Consider the following 19,831-nt stretch of genomic DNA (forward strand, 5'->3'; position numbering starts at 1 on the left):
TACGTGAGACTCCCTAAAAGCAGAGTCAGGGATTGTTGTGCCTGTCATTTGGTGAGGTGTGTCCTCAGAGGAAGGGAGGTAAGGGAAGCAGGACAGGACGGGTTCGAGGGGCCAAGCAAGAATGTGGTCTGGGCTGGAGTTTCGGCTCACCCCATCCCACAAGAGCTCTGAGGCATGAACAGCACCGCAGAGCTGCCTCATCGTGAAGCAAGGAGCAGGCTCTTAACACCCCCAGATCGTTACTGGCTGCAGGTTTCCCTGGTGAGGTCTGTAACCTCTCAGGCATTTCTGGATGAGGTGGCTCCTACAGAATGGGGAAACTGTCTGGAGAAGTGGCAGAGATTAACCAACACTCACAGCAGCTGAAGGAAGAACACACTGGCCAGGCAAAGGGGTCTCGGTGGGACACCAACTGAGCATCTTCTATGCATTTGTAATCCCGCCCGGACTGCCTTGCTGTCCTCAGCTCCCCTCTCCCCCACTCCCCCCAAGCATGGCACATAGGTACACATTAACAGCGATGATTTCGCAGAGTCTGTTCCCTCGTGCTGGACTCCCCTTTCCTCTTTTTCCTCTTCCAAAGCTCCACCTTATTCTTTGTAATCAAGTGCAATTGTTCCCCTCTCAACAAAGTCCCCTTTGATCCCCAGAAAGGATCCGTTACTTATTTTTCTCTATTTCAAGGCCCTTTGTATAATTCACTTTTATGGTATAGCCCATCATTTAAGATATTTGTTAAATGCATTAACCCCCTGGCTAGATCATCAGTCCTATGAGGATGGGGATTGCATGTGGCTGTTTTCCTGTCCCCAACATTGAAATACAGGGCCTGGAGTAGGGTAGTGGCTCTGTGACTGATTGGTGACTAAATAGATGCCTACATGAGAACAATGGTCTTCTCTGGAGAAGAACAAAGTCATTCATTCAGCTTCGGCTTTCTATTCCAACCGGACAATCCGGTGAGCTGTGTCACTGCAATGTCCTGTCTGAGCAGCCTGTTTACTCATAACCTGGGAGGCTTTTAGCCAAAATGCTGCATTGTCCATTTCACTGGCATGGGGCACACCAACAATTAAAAGAGGGCTACTAGAGAATGGACTTGAGGATATGGGGAGGGGGAAGGGTAAGCTGTGACAAAGTGAGAGAGTGGCATGGACATATATACACTACCAAACGTAAAATAGATAGCTAGTGGGCAGCCACATAGCACAGGGAGATCAGCTTGGTGCTCTTTGACCACCTAGAGCGGTGGGATAGGGAGGGTGGGAGGGAGGGAGACACAAGAGGGAAGAGATATGGGAACATATGTATATGTATAACTGATTCACTTTGTTATAAAGCAGAAACTAACATACCATTGTAAAGCAATTATACTCCAATAAAGATGTTAAAAAAAAATGATAAAAGAGGACAATAAAAGGACCACATTCAAGCAACTGCTGATGCAATTACTGGCATCAGCCACTGGATTCAATTATGTCCAAAAGGAAACATTGAAAACTAAGGGATAAAAAGAAGATGCAGATATTGAAGGATAGCGGTCAGACTCACCTTTGCTTCTTAGATCTTTTTAGGTACAATGATCATAATGAACTTGCTTATCTTCTCATAGATTTTTTTGACCAGTTTTCCCCACTTCCACTTATTATGAGAGAGACCCAATTTTGAGGGAGTTTTATAGATGTATGACACATACCCTGAAAAGTGCACAAACCATAATTAATTAGTTAATAATTAATCATCAATTAATTTTTACTCAGTGAGCACACCTATAAAACCAGCACCCACATCAAGAAGTAGAACATCATCAGGAGCCCGGAAATTTCCTGTGTTCCCTCTCAGTCATTACCCTCGAGAGTTACTAGTATCCTGGTTTCTAACACCGTATATTAGTCCAGCCTGTTTAGGAAGAAGGAGAGTCATACAGGGTACACTTTTCTATCTGGCTTCTTTCACTGAACAGTATGTTCATGAGATTCAGGCAGGATGTTGTGTATAGTTGCACATTATTCATTGTCACTGCTATGTCACAAGCCATTGCATGAATTATGCCATGACTGATTGGCCACTCTGCTATTTATTGATGAGCAATTGGGTTGTTTTCAGTTTGGGGCTATTAAAATAGTGGCACCACAAGAATTCTCATACATATTATCTGGTAAACATAGTATGCATTTCTGTTGAATTCATTACGTTAATGCAGCATAAATGTATTTGATGGTCATCTTTCTTTGTCAAATTACTAGACTGTTAGGTAGAAAATAAAGCTATCCACATTAAAAATAAATTACATTATGGAAAAGTAAATAAAAGAAAAATTGGACACATGAAGCAAACGCAACCAATTTTTTAAAAAATGATTCAGAATAATAGGTATATGGGATTCATTACACTATTCATTCTAATTTTTTGCATATCTGATTTATTTTTCAAAATTAAGGTTTAAAACTTGTGCTTCAAAGTGATCAGTAGAAAATTTCAACAACTATCCCCAAGTAGATGTAAAATTCATGCATGTAATCAGAGAACACAGGCCTATTTAGCTTTGTAAATACTGCCAAAGAGTTTTGCAAAGCAATATGACCAATTCAAACCTGACTTTTTCCAGTCTTATGGAGACATAATTGACATACACCCTGTATAAGTTTAAGGTGCACAGCATGCTGATTTGATTTACATACATTGTAAAAAGAAAAAAATTCTCCTTGTGATGAGAACTCTTAGAATCTACTCTCTTAACAACCCTATAAATCATATAGCAATGTTAACTATAGTCATCTTGCTGTACATTACTAGCACTTACTTATAACTAGAAGTCTTTGACCACCTGCCTGATTCCCCCTCTCCTATCTCCCACCTCTCGTAACCACACATCTGATCCCTTTTCAAACCTGAATTTTTAAAATCCAGACTTTCATTGTACAGATGGACCAGTGTACTCCTGCTAATAGACCCAGCCTGGGTGACCAAGTGTGTAAGATACATAATAGCTATGGCTGGGCTCATTCATTCTCTATCACTAAAGGTAAATAAATCAATAGCAAGGATGAGAACACATTTTGTGGCGGATTATTTACTATATACATTTAACCTGGGTCGACCAGGCCAGGTGACACCAATTTCTATTCCTATTCACTTTTCCTCCTTTGCTTAGAAATCTTCAATCCAGATATTGAACTATTTTTCAGCAATAGAGCACTACATACTAATACAAATGTGTGGTCTTGGAGCCTTAGTACTTTAGCAGGAAATAGCTAGTGCCTCATAATTGAGAACTGGGTTCTGAGGAAATTGAATGTTAAATTTTCATGGGAAGTAAGAGTAGTAAAAAAAAATCTGTTGGAAAGGGGTTTGTAAGTATTTTTAAATTTCTGTTTTCTCTATGATACCATGAAGTCCATGATTGTGAACATCTGGTTCATGGTTGCTACCCAGACATCTTGTAAAGTGCCTGACACAGAGTAGTTTTCAGTAAACATTTGTGCACCTAGTTGCTCATAATATTCATCATGACTCTTGTGCATTTAGGCAAGAGGTCTTAAAGGTGAAAAAGTTGCTCAAAGAAACTGTGTGTGTGTGTGTGTGTGTTTGCCACTATTTTGGTAGATGGACATCATGGCTTGTGACATCATGTGATATCATGGCTTTCACTGATTCTGAATTAGAATAAAGGTGAACATGTCTAGTGCTATTTTTCACTTGACTTGATCCAAACCAGTTTGGATCCACACAGGGCGTAAATTAAACGACTGAGGTCACAACTCAATCCAGACTGAAACTGAGAAACTACAGCTGGATGACTAATTGGTCAATTCCACGTACAAACTGAATAATGATAAATGTGTCCACTGGGTACTAGAAACAGTATCTAGATTAGATGCACTGTCTCTAACTCCTACAATGCTGCGAGCAGGCATCATTATTCTCACTATTCAACTGAAAATGAGAGCGATGAAGTGGCTGACTAAGACCACTTACTTAGTAACCAGAGTGGGGGTTGATTCCAAGCCTGGCTATGTTTGACTCCAAACCTCTTGCTAGTTCTGCTATATCTCAAAGCCCAGGGATTATTTATTTAGTGTCAGGATGGAAAATTAGGAAAAACACAAGGCATAACAAAGTGTCGAGACTCCTAAGACCGTGTGGGTATGGAGGATGCAATGCAAGGTTTCTCCCAGGTGGACAGGCCAGCTAGCAAGCCTGTTGTGGTGTCATGGCAACATGCAGTATCCTTAGCAGAGTCACATTAGGTGATGGATGCCTGTTTTTTGGTTTATAGTGTGTGATAAAAAAAAAAAAAATTTTTATTATCGGTGTCTTCATTTGAAAATCACTCTGCACATGGACCTCTGGGGAAATGCTGCTCCATCTTTCAAAGGCAAATTTGCATTTTACACAGAGAAGAGTTCTTTCTTGTGATTTGCTTTTCCATGGGAGCTCTCCAAGGTCCCTTATTTAAGTTTTAAAATGCTATGATTTTACATCTCATCAAATATAATATAAAAGTTCAAGTTTAATATATCTTACAAAAATTGCCTTCCTGTAGATTATGTCCTTCAGCTATCATTTTAAATTGTAATTTGCAGTTTTGAAATTCTTCCATAAAAGAAGACGTTTTCTTTAGTCAAAATAGAAGTAACTTAATTTTTATTGTCTGGCCAAATTGATCCACTTTTCTCCTTTTGTTTGAAGGAGTTGTCATGAATTTGTAGAGCTGCCCCATTTTCCAGGGAAATATATGTATTCTTTGGGTCTCAGAGAATAAAAAAATTTGACTTTAAAAGGCACTTAGGATGAAATAGCTATAACTCTATTGTAGTTTTATTACTGAATTCAGTTTTTAAGGGACAAAAGATATTAATTAGCTTAGGTAGCCCTCAACACAATTCAGTATATATTTTGGAGCATGTAATACATATGAGTCTCTTGAACATTGAAATAAGGTAAAAAGGGTCTCTTTCATTAAAAAAGCCCACAGAGGAACAGGGTTATTTTGAAAGCTAGTTAAAGAGAGTAACGGGTCATAGACGAGTTGGCTTAGAACTGATGAAATGAGTACTTTGCATAAAGCCCACTGCGTCTTTATTAACTTAGTTCAACATTAGTGCTCAAAGACTATGTTGAAAGAATGGATGGCCAGCATGATAAATACCTGGAGATAACTTTATTTCATCCATACCTTTCATGAGCTCTAAAAACTATGTATGCTTCATCTGTACTTTCCTTAGATCACCTCCTCTTCCTGGATGAATGTCAAAGGCATTATGGAATTAAAAGACCAACACTTTTCCTGTGATATTGCAAAGTCCTTGTAAAAATACTTTAAGTGGTATTTAAATGACAACTCGAAAGGTAACAAAATTATTTATAGTTGAAAGAAAAGTCAGGCAGATAGAAAATTTACAGAGATCCATGAAAATGATATGCAGTGAAAGTAAACTGAGAGAAGAAAGATATCTGCCAGGCTTAATTCACGTCACTCATTTTAAAATTCACACAAAGGTAGTTAAAATCACTAACTTATGTTGAAACATTCTCTATTGATTGACAGAAGAATGCTAAATGATGTTGACAAATGATAAAGCACATAAAATAGCCACACTCAAATTTGAGAACTGTTGCTGTTCAAGTGTATTAGTCTGGTCAGACTTCCATAACAAAATACTCAGATTGGCTGGCTTAAACAACAGACATTTATTTTCTCATGGTTCTGGAGGCTGGAAGGCCAAGTTCAACGTGCCAGCAGCACAGGTTTCTTGTGAGGACTCTTTTTCTGCCTCAAAGATGGATGTCATCACCTTGCCTTTCCTCTGTGTGTGCACTGCTATTGTCGCTCCCTCTTCTTATAAGGGCACTGGTTCTATTGGATTAGAGCCCCACTCTTATGGCCTCATTTAAACTTAATCACTTAAAGATCCTATCTCCAAATATAGTCACACTGAGAGTTAGGGCTCCAACACAGGGATTGGGGGAGGTACAATTCAGTCCATAAAAATGGGGCTCACTATCAATGTCAGCACAGAAATCTCTGACATCTTAGACAATCAACTACATAAATTGCCCAAGATTCTTGGGCCCAGATCCTTGAGAATGAAAATTTTTAATCAACATTGTTTATCCAAAAGATTAGCCTCTCTCATGTACCAGCATGATTTCAGTTGGAATAGTCATATCTTGCTGGCTAATTTGTTGCATAATTCTGTACTATTGTATCCTTTGAGAAATAGTTTAATTTATATTTAGACATAATTAGTTTTCTTCTTCATCATCCAATTCTTAAAATTCACTCAAAATGTTCCAACATTGACTACCCTTCCCCTGGAATGCCAGCTTCAGCAATGCTTTTTTCTTTAAAATGGAAGCTCACATGAGCAATTATCAACATCTCAGCTTTTGAAAGAAACTTTCTTTGCCCAACTTGGGTAAATGAATAGAAAGCAATTGTTACTTCAGCTACAGTACACTAAATTATCACAGTAATAGCTTATGAGTCAGGTTTATTTTGCACTCTTTTGAGCCCTTTTCCTGCAGAAAAATTTCCATCCTCCCAGTTTTCTCATTGTGATTTTGTAGGACCAAAAAACACAGTAACAGTGAAGTTCTTTTTGAATTTCTTTGCCTTTTTCCTTTGATGTTTGTTGTTGTTGATGATGTTTATGGGCCTTCTTTGCTCACTCTACATGGGTATCCAGACACTTTGAAGGTGCAAGTAAGAAGCGTACTTCTACAGGTGCATGAGAGATGATGTCCTGGAATGATCATAACATTTTGGGTGAAGAAGATTTGAGTTCTGATTCTGGCTCTGCCAAATACTAAGTGTGCACCCCTGGGAAAGCTGCTTATCTTTTTACGTCTTACTTTTCTCATCTACTAAGTATAGAGGATAAAAGTAGTCTTATTTAAAGAATTGCTGTAAACACCACAGATTTAAAAATATACTCGACAGAGACCTTCAAGATGGTGGAGGAGTAAGACATGGAGATCACCTTCCTCCCCACAAATACATCAAAAATACAGCTACATGTGGAACAATTCCTACAGAACACCTAGTGAATGCTGGCAGAAGACCTCAGAATTCCCAAAAGTCAAGAAAATTCCCATGTACCTGGGTAGAGCAAAAGAAAAAAGAAAAAAAGAGACAAAAGAATAGGGACAGGATCTGTACATCTTAGGGAGGGAGCTGTGAAGGAGGAAAAGTTTCCACACACTAGGAAGCCCCTTCACTGGTGGGGACGGGGGCGGGGTGGAGGGAAGCTTTGAAGCCACGGAGGAGAGTGCAGCAACAGGGGTACAGAGGGCAAAGCGCAGAGATTCCCTCACAGAGGATCAGTGCTGACCAGCCCTCACCAGCCTGAGATGCTTGTCTGCTCATGCGCTGGGACGGGTGGGGGCTGGGAGCTGAGGCTCAGGTTTCGGAGGTCAGACCCCAGGGAGAGGACTGGGGCTGGCCACGTGAAGACAGCCTGAAGGGGGCTAGTGTGCCACAGCTAGCCGGGAGGGAGCCCGGAAAAAGTCTGGACCTGCTGGAGAGGCAAGAGACCATTGCATTGGGGTACATGAGGAGAGGGGATTCCTGTTCTGTGTGCCCACAGATGACAGAGCACTACCTAAGTGAGCTCCAGAGACAGGCAAGAACTGCGGCTATCATCTTGGACCCTAGAGATGGGCATGGACAGCTAACACTGCTCCCGCTGCCACCAAGAATCCTGTGTGCAAGTGGAGGTCACTACCCACACCCCCCACACCCTGGGAGCCTGTGCAGCATGCCACAGCCAGGATCCCATGATCCAGGAACAACTTCCCCAGGAGAACACACGTCATGCTTCAGGCTGTTGCAACGTCATGCTGGCCTCTGCGACCACAGGCTCACCCCGCATTCCAATTATGACTATGGTACCCCTCCCTCTCCCCAGCATCAGTGAGCAAGAGAGCCCTAATAAGCTGCCACTTTAAACCCCTCCTGTCTGGGCAGGGAACAGATCTCTGAGGGTGGCCTACACACAGAGGCAGGGCCAAAACCAAAGCTGAACCCCAGGAGCTGTGCAAACAAAGAAGAGAAAGGGAAGTTTCTCCATTCAGCCTCAGGAGCAGTACATTAAATCCCCACAATCAACTTGATAAACCCTGCATCTGTGGAATACCCGAATAGACAACGAATGTTCCCCAAATTGAGGCGATGGACTTTGGGAGCAACTGTAGATTTGGGGTTTGCTTTCTATGTCTGATTTGTCTTTCGTCTTATGTTTATCTTAGTTTAGTTTTAGTGCTTGTTATCATTGGTGGATTTGTTTATTGGTTTGATTGCTCTCTTCCTTTTTTTTTTTTCTTTTTTCTCTTTTTGTGGGGGTGTGTGTGTATGTTTCTGTTTAGTATTTCTTTTAACATTTGTTTTGGGGTGCGTTTGTTTTTTCTTCCTTTTCTTCCAACCCGTGCAGCTGGCAGGGTCTTGCTGCTCTGGCTGGGTAACGGGGCCTGAGCCTCCAAGGTGAGAGAGCCGAGTCCAGGACACTGGAACACTAGAGACCTCCCGGCCACACGTAATATTAATTGGTGAGTGCTCTCCCAGAGATCTCTGTCTCAACACTAAGACCCAGCTCCACCCAACGGCCAGCAAGCTCCAGTGCTGGATGCCCCATGCCAAACAACTAGAAAGACAGGAACACAAACCCACCCATTAGCAGAGAGGCTGCCTAAAGTTATACTAAGTTAACAGACACCCCAAAACACAACTCCGGACGTGGCCCTGCCCACCAGAAGGACAAGATCCAGCCCTACACACCAGAACACAGGCACTAGTCCCCCCAACCAGGAAGCGTACACAAGCCACTGAACCAACGTCACCCACTGGGGCCAGACACCAAAAATAACAGGAACTAAAAACCTGCAGCCTGCAAAAAGGAGACTCCAAACACAGTAAGTTAAACAAAATGAGAAGACAGAGAAATATGCAGCAGATGAAGGAGCAAGGTAAAAACCCACCAGAACAAACAAATGAAGAGGAAATAGTAGTCTTCCTGAAAAAGAATTCAGAGTAATGATAGTAAAGATGATCCAAAATCTCAGAAATAGAATGGAAAAAATACAAGAAACATTTAACAAGGACCTAGAAGAACTAAAGAACAAACAAACAATGACGAACAACACAAAAAATGAAATTAAAAATTCTCTAGAAGGAATCAATAGCAGAATAACTGAGGCACCCGGGTGGGGGGGGGTGTGGGTAGTGACCTGCACTTCCACACAGGATTCTTGGTGGCAGCGGGAGCAGTGTTAGCTGTCCATGCCCATCTCTCGGGCCCAAGAACGGATAAGTGACCTGGAAGACAGAATAGTGGAAATAACTGCTGCAGAGCAGAATAAGGAAAAAAAGAAGGAAAAGAATTGAAGACAGTCTCAGAGACCTCTGGGACAACATTAAATGAACCAACATTCAAATTATAGGGGTCTCAGAAGAAGAAGAGGAAAAGAAAGGGTCTGAGAAGATATTTGAAGAGATTATAGTGTAAAACTCCCCTAACATGGGAAAGGAAATAGTCAATCAAGTCCAGGAAGTGCAGAGAGTCCCATACAGGATAAATCCAAGGAGAAACATGCCAACACACATATTAATCAAACTATCAAAAATTAAATAAAAAGAAAATATATTAAAAATAGTAAGAAAAAAGTAACAAATACCATACAAGGGAACCCCCATAAGGTTAACAGCTGATCTTTCAGCAGAAACTTCGCAAGCCAGAAGGGAGTGGCAGGACATATTTAAAGTGATGAAAGGGAAGAACCTACAACCAAGATTACTCTACCCCGCAAGGATGTCATTCAGATTCGATGGAGAAATTAAAACCTTTACAGACAAGCAAAAGCTAAGAGAATTCAGCACCACCAAACCAGCCTCACAACAAATGCTAAACAAACTTCCCTAGGCAGGAAACACAAGAGAAGGGAAAGACCTACAAAAACGAACACAAAACGATTAAGAAAATGGCAATAGGAACATACATATTGTTAATTACCTTAAATGTAAATGGATTAAAGGCTCCAACCAAAAGACACAGCCTGGCTGAATGGATACAAAAACAAGACACGTATATATGCTGTCTACAAGAGACCCACTTCCGGCCTAGAGACACATACAGACTGAAAGAGAGGGGATGGAAAAAGATATCCCATGCAAATAGAAATCAAAAGAAAGCTGGAGTAGCAATTCTCATATCAGACAAAATAGATTCTAAAATGAAGACTATTACAAGAGATAAAGAAGGACACTACATGATGACCAAGGGATCAAGCCAAGAAGAAGATATAACAATTGAAAATATTTATGCACCCAACATATGAGCAAGTCAGTACATAAGGCAAATGCTAACAGTCATAAAAGGGGAAATCGACAGTAACACAATCATAGTAGGGGACTTTAACACCCCACTTTCACCAATGGACAGATCATCCAAAATGAAAATAAATAAGGAAACACAAGCTTTAAATGATACATTAAACAAGATGGACTTAATTGATATTTATAGGACATTCCATCCAAAAAAACAGAATACACTTTCTTCTCAACTGCTCATGGAACATTCTCCAGGATAGATCACACCTTGGGTCACAAATCAAGCCTTGGTAAATTTAAGAAAATTGAAATCGTATCAAGTATCTTTTCCGACCACAACGCTATGAGATTAGATAACAATTACAGGAAAAAATCTAAAAAATACAAACAAATGGAGGTTAAACAATACACTACTTAATAACCAAGAGATCATTGAAGACATCAAAGAGGAAATCAAAAAATACCTAGAAACAAATGACAATGAAAACACGATGACCCAAAACCTTTGGGATGCAGCAAAAGCAGTTCTAAGAGGGAAGTTTATAGCTATACAGTCCTACCTCAAGAAAAAAGAAAAATCTCAAAGAAACAACCTAAAGCAATTAGAGAAAGAAGAACGAAAAAACCCAAAGTTAGCAAAAGGAAAGAAATAAAGATCAGATCAGAAATAAATGAAAAAGAAATGAAGGAAATGATAGCAAAGATCAATAAAACTAAAAGCTTGTTCTTTCAGAAGATAAACAAAATTGATAAAACATTAGCCAGACTCATCAAGAAAAAAAGGGAGAAGACTCAAATCAACAGAATTAGAAATGAAAAAGGAGAAGTAATAACTGACACTGCAGAAATACAAAGGATCATGAGAGATTACTACAAGCAACTCTATGTCAATAAAATGGACAATCTGGAAGAAATGGACAAATTCTTAGAAAGGTATAACCTTCTAAGACTGAACCAGGAAGAAATAGAAAATATGAACAGACCAATCACAAGTAATGAAATTGAAACTGTGATTTAAAATCTTCCAACAAACAAAAGTCCAGGACCAGATGGCTTCACAGGTGAATTCTATCAAACATTTAGAGAAGAGTTGGCAATTATACTTCAATAAAGATGTTTAAAAATAAAAAAAATTAAAAAAAAATAAAAAAAAAATAAAAAAAAAAAAGAGCTAACACCCATCCTTCTCAAACTCTTCCAAAAAATTGTGGAGGAAGGAACACTCCCAAACTCATTCTAGGAGGCCACCATCACCCTGATACCAAAACCAGACAGAGATACTACAAAAAAAGAAAATTACAGACCAATATCACTGATGAATATAGATGCAAAAATCCTCAACAAAATACTAGCAAACAGAATCCAACAACACATTAAAAGGATCATACACCATGATCAAGTGGGATTTATACCAGGGATGCAAGGATTCTTCAATATATGCAAATCAATCAATGTGATACACCATATTAACAAATTGAAGAATAAAAACCATATGATAATGTCAATAGATGCAGTAAAACTTATGACAAAATTCAACACTCATTTATGATAAAAACTCTCCAGAAAGTGGACATAGAGGGAACCTACCTCAACATAATAAAGGTGATATATGACAAACCCACAGCCAGCATTGTTCTCAATGGTGAAAAACTGAAACCATTTACTCTAAGATCAGGAAAAAGACCAGGGAGCCCATTCTCACCACTATTATTCAATATAGTTTTGGAAGTTTTAGCCACAGGAATCAGAGAAGAAAAAGAAATAAAAGGAATCCAAATCGGAAAAGAAGTAAAACTGTCACTGTTTGCAGATGACATGATACTATACATAGAGAATCCTAAAGATGCCACCAGAAAACTACTAGAGCTAATCAATGAATTTGGTAAAGCTGCAGGATACAAAATTAATGAGCAGAAATCTCTTGCATTCCTATACACTAACAATGAAAAATCTGAAAGAGAAATTAAGGAAACACTCCCATTTACCATTGCAAGAAAAAGAATAAAATACCTAGGAATAAACCTACCTAAGGAGACAAAAGACCTGTATGCAGGAAACTATAAGACACTGATGAAAGAAGTTAAAGATGACACAAACAGATGGAGATACAAACCATATTCTTGGATAGGAAGAATCAACATTGTGAAAATGACTATACTACCCAAAGCAATCTACAGATTCAATGAAATCCCTATCAAACTACCAATGGCATTTTTCACAGAACTAGAACAAAAAACTTTACAATTTGTATGGAAACACAAAAGACTCCAAATAGCCAAAGCAATCTTGAGAAAGAAAAACGAAGGTGGAGGAATCAGGATCCTTGATTTCAGACTATACGACAAAGCTACAGTAATCAAGACAGTATGGTACTGGCACAAAAACAAATATAGATCAATGGAACACGATATAAAGTCCAGAGATAAACCCATGCACATATGGTCACCTTATCTTTGATAAAGGAGGCAAGACTATACAGTGGAGAAAAGACAACCTCTTCAATAAGTGGTGCTAGGAAAACTGGACAGCTACATCTAAAAGAATGAAATTAGAACACTTCCTAACACCATACACAAAAATAAACTCAAAATGGATTAAAGACCTAAATGTGAGGTCAGACACTGTAAAACTCTTAGAGGAAAACATAGGCAGAACACTATGACAGAAATCACAGCAAGATCCTTTTAGACCCACCTCCTAGAGTAATGGAAATAAAAACAAAAATAAACAAATGGGACCTAATGAAACTTAAAAGCTTTTACACAGCAAAGGAAACCATAAACAAGATTAAAAGGCAACCCTCAGAATGGGAGAAAATATTTGCAAAGGAAGCAACAGATAAAGGATTAATCTCCAAAGTATACAAGAAGCTCATGCAGCTCAATATCAAAAAAACCAAACAACCCAATCCAAATATGGGTGGAAGACCTAAATAGACATTTCTCCAAAGAAGACATACAGATTGCCAACAAACACATGAAAGGATGCTCAACATCACTAATCATTAGAGAAATGCAAATCAAAACCACAATGAGGTATTACCTCACACCAGTCTGAATGGCCATCATCAAAAAATCTCCAAACAATAAATGCTGGAAAAGGTGTAGAGAGGGAACCCTCTTGCACTGTTAGTGGGAATGTAAATTGATGCAGCCACTATGGAGAACAGCATGGAGGTTCCTTAAAAAAGTATAAATAGAACTACCATATGACCCAGAAATCTCACTACTGGGCATATACCCAGAGAAAACCATAATTCAAAAAGAGACATGTACCACAGTGTTCAATGCAGCTATACTTACAATAGCCAGGACATGGAAGCAACCTAAGTGTCCATCGACAGATGAATGATAAAGAAGATGTGGCACATATATACAATGGAATATTACTCAGCCATAAAAAGGAATGAAATTGAGTTATTTGTAGTGAGGTGGATGGACCTAGAGGCTGTCATACAGAATGAAGTAAGTCAGAAAGAGAAAAACAAATACCGTATGCTAACACATATATATGGAATCTAAAAAAAAAAATGGTTCTGATCAACCTAGGGACAGGATAGGAATAAAGACGCAGAAGTAGAGACATGGACTTGAGGACACGGGGCGGGGGGAAGGGTAAGCTGGGATGAAGTGTGAGAGTAGCAGTGACATATATACACTACCAAATGTAAAATAGATAGCTAGTGGGAAGCAGCTGCTTTGCACAGGGAGATCATCTTGGTGCTTTGTGACCACCTAGAGGGGTGGGATAGGGAGGATGGGAGGGAGACGCAAGAGGGAGGGGATATGGGGATATGTGTATACATATAGCTGATTCACTTTGTTATACAGCAGAAACTAGCACACCATTGTAAAGCAATTATACTCCAATAAAGATGTTAAAAATATATATATACTAAAATATATATATATACTACAGTGTTGGGCATATAGTAGGGGTGTTTTCAATCGTCATCAGTGTGTAGATACTAAAGCAGTCATATTCTTAGCAATAATTCAGATTTCCCTGGTTGGAGCATGATAGTAGGTCAAGTTCCTCCCCTGAGCCTCAAATAGTTATTTCCAGAACTCCTTAGGGGTGGATCTCACTTGAATTCACACACCACCCCTTGCCGTCTTCCCTGATAATCCCCCTGGTTGATGGCCTCCATCTGAGAAGCAGATGCCGCCATTCTCTGTAGTGCAGTGACTACTCTAGCAGCTGAGCTGCTTCCTTGAGCTTCCAAAGCTTCCAATCATGGATCCACGCAGCCTTCCCTGGAGCACCTGAAGCCTACAGAGGGAAGAGAAAATTCCTTCCAAACCTGGGTACCTGGGCACCTATGCAGGGCACCTGGGTCAAGAGAATATCTTGGCCTGTCCCCTTTTCTCTAGCTATCCTTAAGAAAAAAAAAAAAAACATAGATTTTGCCTCTCTCCAAACAAAAATAAAATGAAAACACATTATTCAAATTTGGATCCTGGCACCATTTTCTCAGATTTTTCTCTTCCTGTCTAAATTCCAGTGTCATTCAAAAGCAGGCCTTTCCTTTTTTCACTGATAAATATAGATACCTAGCCTTGTCTTATTGCATCTTTAAGACTACTGGATCTACCGCCCATAGATTTTAGGTCAATATGCCATGGATTATCTAAAGCTTTTGTAATTTCAGGTAACTTTTTATTCTTTTAAATGTTAAGACATTCTGTTTCTACATTGTGCTCCAAAAGGTGTTTTCCCTCACAGGGATCATGCTACCCAGTTCAAATATTTCTGTCCTATATAGAATGGGGAGTTGTTTTCCATTTATAAGGTGTAAGTAAAATAACCTAATTCAGGAGGCTTCCAATTTCCTTCTATCTATCTCACTTCTAATCAACATGAGAGCCCTTTAGCAGCTTGACCATGGACATCTACAATCCTTAGAAATAGGGTTTAGAAAGAAAAAGAGAAATAGTATTTTTCTACTCAATTAGGTTTTTAAAAGTAAAATTACGTTTTTATTTAAAAAGGGTAAATTGAAGAATGGAGACACCTTCAGTATGATTTAGTACCTTTGTCATCACACTGAATTTCTTTCCAGTCACTGCCCACACTGACCCTAGTTTTACTCCCAGGCTTGAGTAGAAGCTATCCATCTGCATTGCTAGCTTGGGGTTTGAAACTCTCTGCACTGGTTATTAGCTATTGTGTTAAATCTTTGAAAATACATCTTAAATGTGTTCCTCAGTTATCAGTGGCTTCATAGAGTTGCAGCTTCAAACAGTTTGTTATTCACTGTGCTCCAACAAACACTGAAGCAGAAGAGAGAAGCTGCTCTTGCAGAGGGCAGGAGAATAACAGTCATAACAGCTAGCTCATAATACTTACAAGGTATACCCCAAACTCTTCTGAGCACTTTATAGTCATTAAGTCATTTATTGAGTAAGCACAGGGATGCAGCATAGCTGTTTACTCTGAGATACCTGAGTTTGATTAAGACTATCCAGCTGAAATGGTGAAGCATGCACCTCAGTGAACCCACTGCTCCACAAACAATGAAAATACAAGCCAAACGATCAGATTCAACCATTTGATAACTCTGGAGTTTAACCAAAGGCCCAGAACAAAATAGCTATTCAAAAAGTATCTATTCAAGAAAAACTACTGAATCTCATTAAAAACCAGTGAAGTCTGAGTCATTTTCACGTGGGAATATTCCCATCCCCCTCCCTCCGAAGCTGAGGGATGAGGTGGCCATGGAGTGCCTGCAGCTTCAATAGGACACTGCTCTTTTTGGAGCTCCAGTAAAAGCTCCATCTCCGGAGGACAATTTTTTGATCAAATTAGCAGCTCCCTGGAAAATCCCCATGCCCAGGCTGTTGCTTCTATTTGATTTGACTTGAAGCTTAGGTGAATCAGGTGAAAAAGTCCTATCCCCAGGGCATTAGTGAAAAGAACAGCAATCTACTGCTAACACTTAACATCACAGCTGCCTAAGGCTGTATGCTTCAGTTGAGACCAAAAAGAACCTCACCAAAAGACAAAAGGAAGATTTGGAGAACTAGATGACCATAGGGAACTTTGAAAAGCTCTGACATATTCCCGAGGATCTAGGAGATTGTTCAAATGTGCAGGGCTATGCCCATGACCAGGGATGTCCGAGCCCAGGAAAGACCTGAGTAAGGAGAAAGCCCAATCATTCACTTCTGACTGACCCTGAAGTCCTAAGCAAGCAGGAGGTGAAAGATAAGGCCAACTCCCATAATGCCTGAGGGTTGAAGGTATGCTTCAAACAGAACCTCGTGCAAAAGGTGGGAAGAAGATGTACTGTCTCAAGGCAATTAAGGAAATCTGAACCATCAGGATCCATGCAACCACTAAAGTATACTGACACAGGGTGAACCCTAGGTCCCAGTCTTAAAAATAAAAACAAGAATTTTGTTTTTTTTTAAGCTAGCAGAGAATTTAGAGAACACACTGTAGAGAATATAGAATTTACAGATTAAGTCTAGGGAAGTTGCTGAACAAAAAGCAGTAACAAGAAACAAGAACAACAACAAACAGCAATAACAACAAACAGGAGTGGAAGGGTGAGGGAAAAAAATGTGGTACCAGAGTTGTTGCAATATATTATCTACGATGTCCAGATTTCAACCACAAATTATGAGACATGCAGAGAAACAGGAAGGTATTGCCTCTACAAAAGAAAAACAACAGCCAATAGGAAATGTCTCTGAAATGGCCCAGATGTTGGCCAGTTAGATAAGGACTTTAAGTCAACTGTTATAATTATATTCAAAGAACTAAAGGAAGTCATGTCTAAAGAATTAAAGGAAAGTGTGACAATGGTGTGTCTCCAAACATAGTATAGCAATAAAGAGACAGAATTATAAAAAGGAATCAAATAGAAAGTCTAGTAGAAAAGTTAAGTAACTGAAATTAAAAATTCATTAGAGGGGCTCAAAAGCAGATTTGAACTCAGTTGAGAGAATTCAGGGTGAGAAAAATAGTCTGGCAATTCCTCAAAAGTCAAACACAGAGTTACAATATGACCCAACAATTCCACCCTGAGGTATATACACACATGAATTGAGAACACGTCCACAAAAAAATGTGAATACTAATGTTCACAAAATAACCCAAAAGTGGAACAATCCAAACGCCCACTAACTGATGAATAGATGAATAAAATGTGGCACAGCCCTACAGTAGAATATTATTCCATCATAAAGAGGAATGAAGTACTCACACATGCCACAACATGGATGTACCTTGGAAACATTGTGCTAAGAAGCCAGTTACAGAAAAACACATACTGTGTGATCCTGTTTATAAGAAATGTCCAGAATAGGCAAATCCATAGAGACAGAAAGTAGATTACTGGTTGCTTAGGGCTAGAGGTGAGGTGGGATAGGATTTACTGTTAATGGGTATGGGGTTTCTTTCGGTGGTGATAAAAGTGTTCTAAAGTTTGATTCTTATGCAACTTTCTGAATATACTAGAAACTACTGGGAACCATGATGGCAGAGTAGAAGGATGTGCTCTCACTCCCTCTTGGGAGAACACCAGAATCACAACTAGCCGCTGTACAATCATCAACAGGAAGACACTGGAACTCACCAAAAAAGATACCCCACATCCAAAGACAAAGGAGAAGCCACAATGAGATGGTAGGAGGGGCGCAATCACAGAAAAATCAAATCCCATAACTGCTGGGTGGGTGACTCACAGACTGCAGAACACTTACACCACAGAAGTACACCCACTGGAGTGAAGGTTCTGAGCCCCAAGTCAGGCTTCCCAATCTGGGGGTCCGGCAATGGGAGGAGGAATTCCAAGAGAATCAGACTTTGAAGGCTAGTGGGATTTGATTGCAGAACTTTGACAGGACTGGGGGAAACAGAGACTCCACTCTTGGAGGGCAAACACAAAGTATTGGGTGCATCGGGACCCAGGGGAAGGAGCAGTGACCCCAGGAGAGACTGAACCAGACCTACCTGCTAGTGTTGGAGGGTCTCCTGCAGAGGCAGGGGGTGGCTGTGGCTCACCACGTGGACAAGGACACTGGCAGCAGAAGTTCTGGGAAGTACTCCTTGGCGTGAGCCCTCCCAGAGTCTGCCATTAGCCCCACCAAAGAGCCCAGGTAGGCTCCAATGTTGGGTTGCCTCAGGCCAAGCAAAGAACAGGGAGGGAACACAGCCCCACCCATCAGCAGTAAAGAGGATTAAAGTTTTACTGAGCTCTACACACCAGAGCAACAGTCAGCTTGACCCACCACCAGTCCCTCCCATCAGGAAACTTGCACAAGCTCTTAGATAGCCTCATCCACCAGAGGGCAGACAGCAGAAGCAAGAAGAACTACAATCCTGCAGCCTGTGGAACAAAAACCACATTCACATAAAGATAGACAAGATGTAAAGGCAGAGGGCTATGTACCAGATGAAGGAACAAGATTAAACCCGAGAAAAACAACTAAATGAAGCGGAGATAGGCAACCTTCCAGAAAAAGAATTCAGAATAATGACACTGAAGATGATCCAGGACCTCGGAAAAAGAATGGAGGCAAAGATTGAGAAGATGCAAGAAATGTTTAACAAACACCTAGAAGAATTAAAGAACAAACAAACAGAGATGAACAATAAAATAACTGAAATGAAAACTATACTACAAGGAATCAACAGCAGAATAACTGAGGCAGAAGAATGGATAAGTGACCTGGAAGACAGAATGGTGGAATTCACTGCTGTGGAACAGAATAAAGAAAAAAGAATGAAAAGAAATGAAGACAGCCTAAGAGACCTCTGGGACAACATTAAACGCAACAACATTCGCAGTATAGGGGTCCCAGAAGGAGAAGAGAGAGAGAAAGGACCAGAGAAAATACTTGAAGAGATTATAGTTGAAAACTTCCCTAACATAGGAAAGGAAATAGCCACCCAAGCCCAGGAAGTGCAGCGACTCCCATACAGGATAAACACAAGGAGAAACACGCCAAGACAAAAAGTAATCAAATTGGCAAAAATTAAAGACAAAGAAAAATTATTGGAAGCAGAAAGGGAAAAACGACAAATAACATACAAGGGAATTCCCATAAGGTTAACAGCTGATTTCTCAGCAGAAACTCTACAAGCCAGAAGGGAGTGGTAGGACATATTTAAAGTGATGAAAGGGAAGAACCTACAGCCAAGAATACTCTACCCGGCAAGGATCTCATTCAGATTCCATGGAGAAATCAAAAGCGTTACAGACAAGTAAAAGCTAAGAGAATTCAGCACCACCAAACCAGCTCTGCAACAAATGCTAAAGGAACTTCTCTAAGTGGGAAACACAAGAGAAGAAAATAATCTACAAAAACAAACCCAAAACGATTAAGAAAATGGTCATAGGAACATACATATCGATAATTACCTTAAATGTGAATGGATTAAATGCTCCAACCAAAAGACACAGTCTTGCTGAATGGATACAAAAACAAGACCCATATATATGCTGTCTACAAGAGACCCACTTTAGACCTAGGGACACATACAGACTGAAAGTGA

Source organism: Balaenoptera musculus, chromosome 15 (genome assembly GCF_009873245.2).
Source record: "Balaenoptera musculus isolate JJ_BM4_2016_0621 chromosome 15, mBalMus1.pri.v3, whole genome shotgun sequence".
NCBI classification, from domain to species: domain Eukaryota; kingdom Metazoa; phylum Chordata; class Mammalia; order Artiodactyla; family Balaenopteridae; genus Balaenoptera; species Balaenoptera musculus.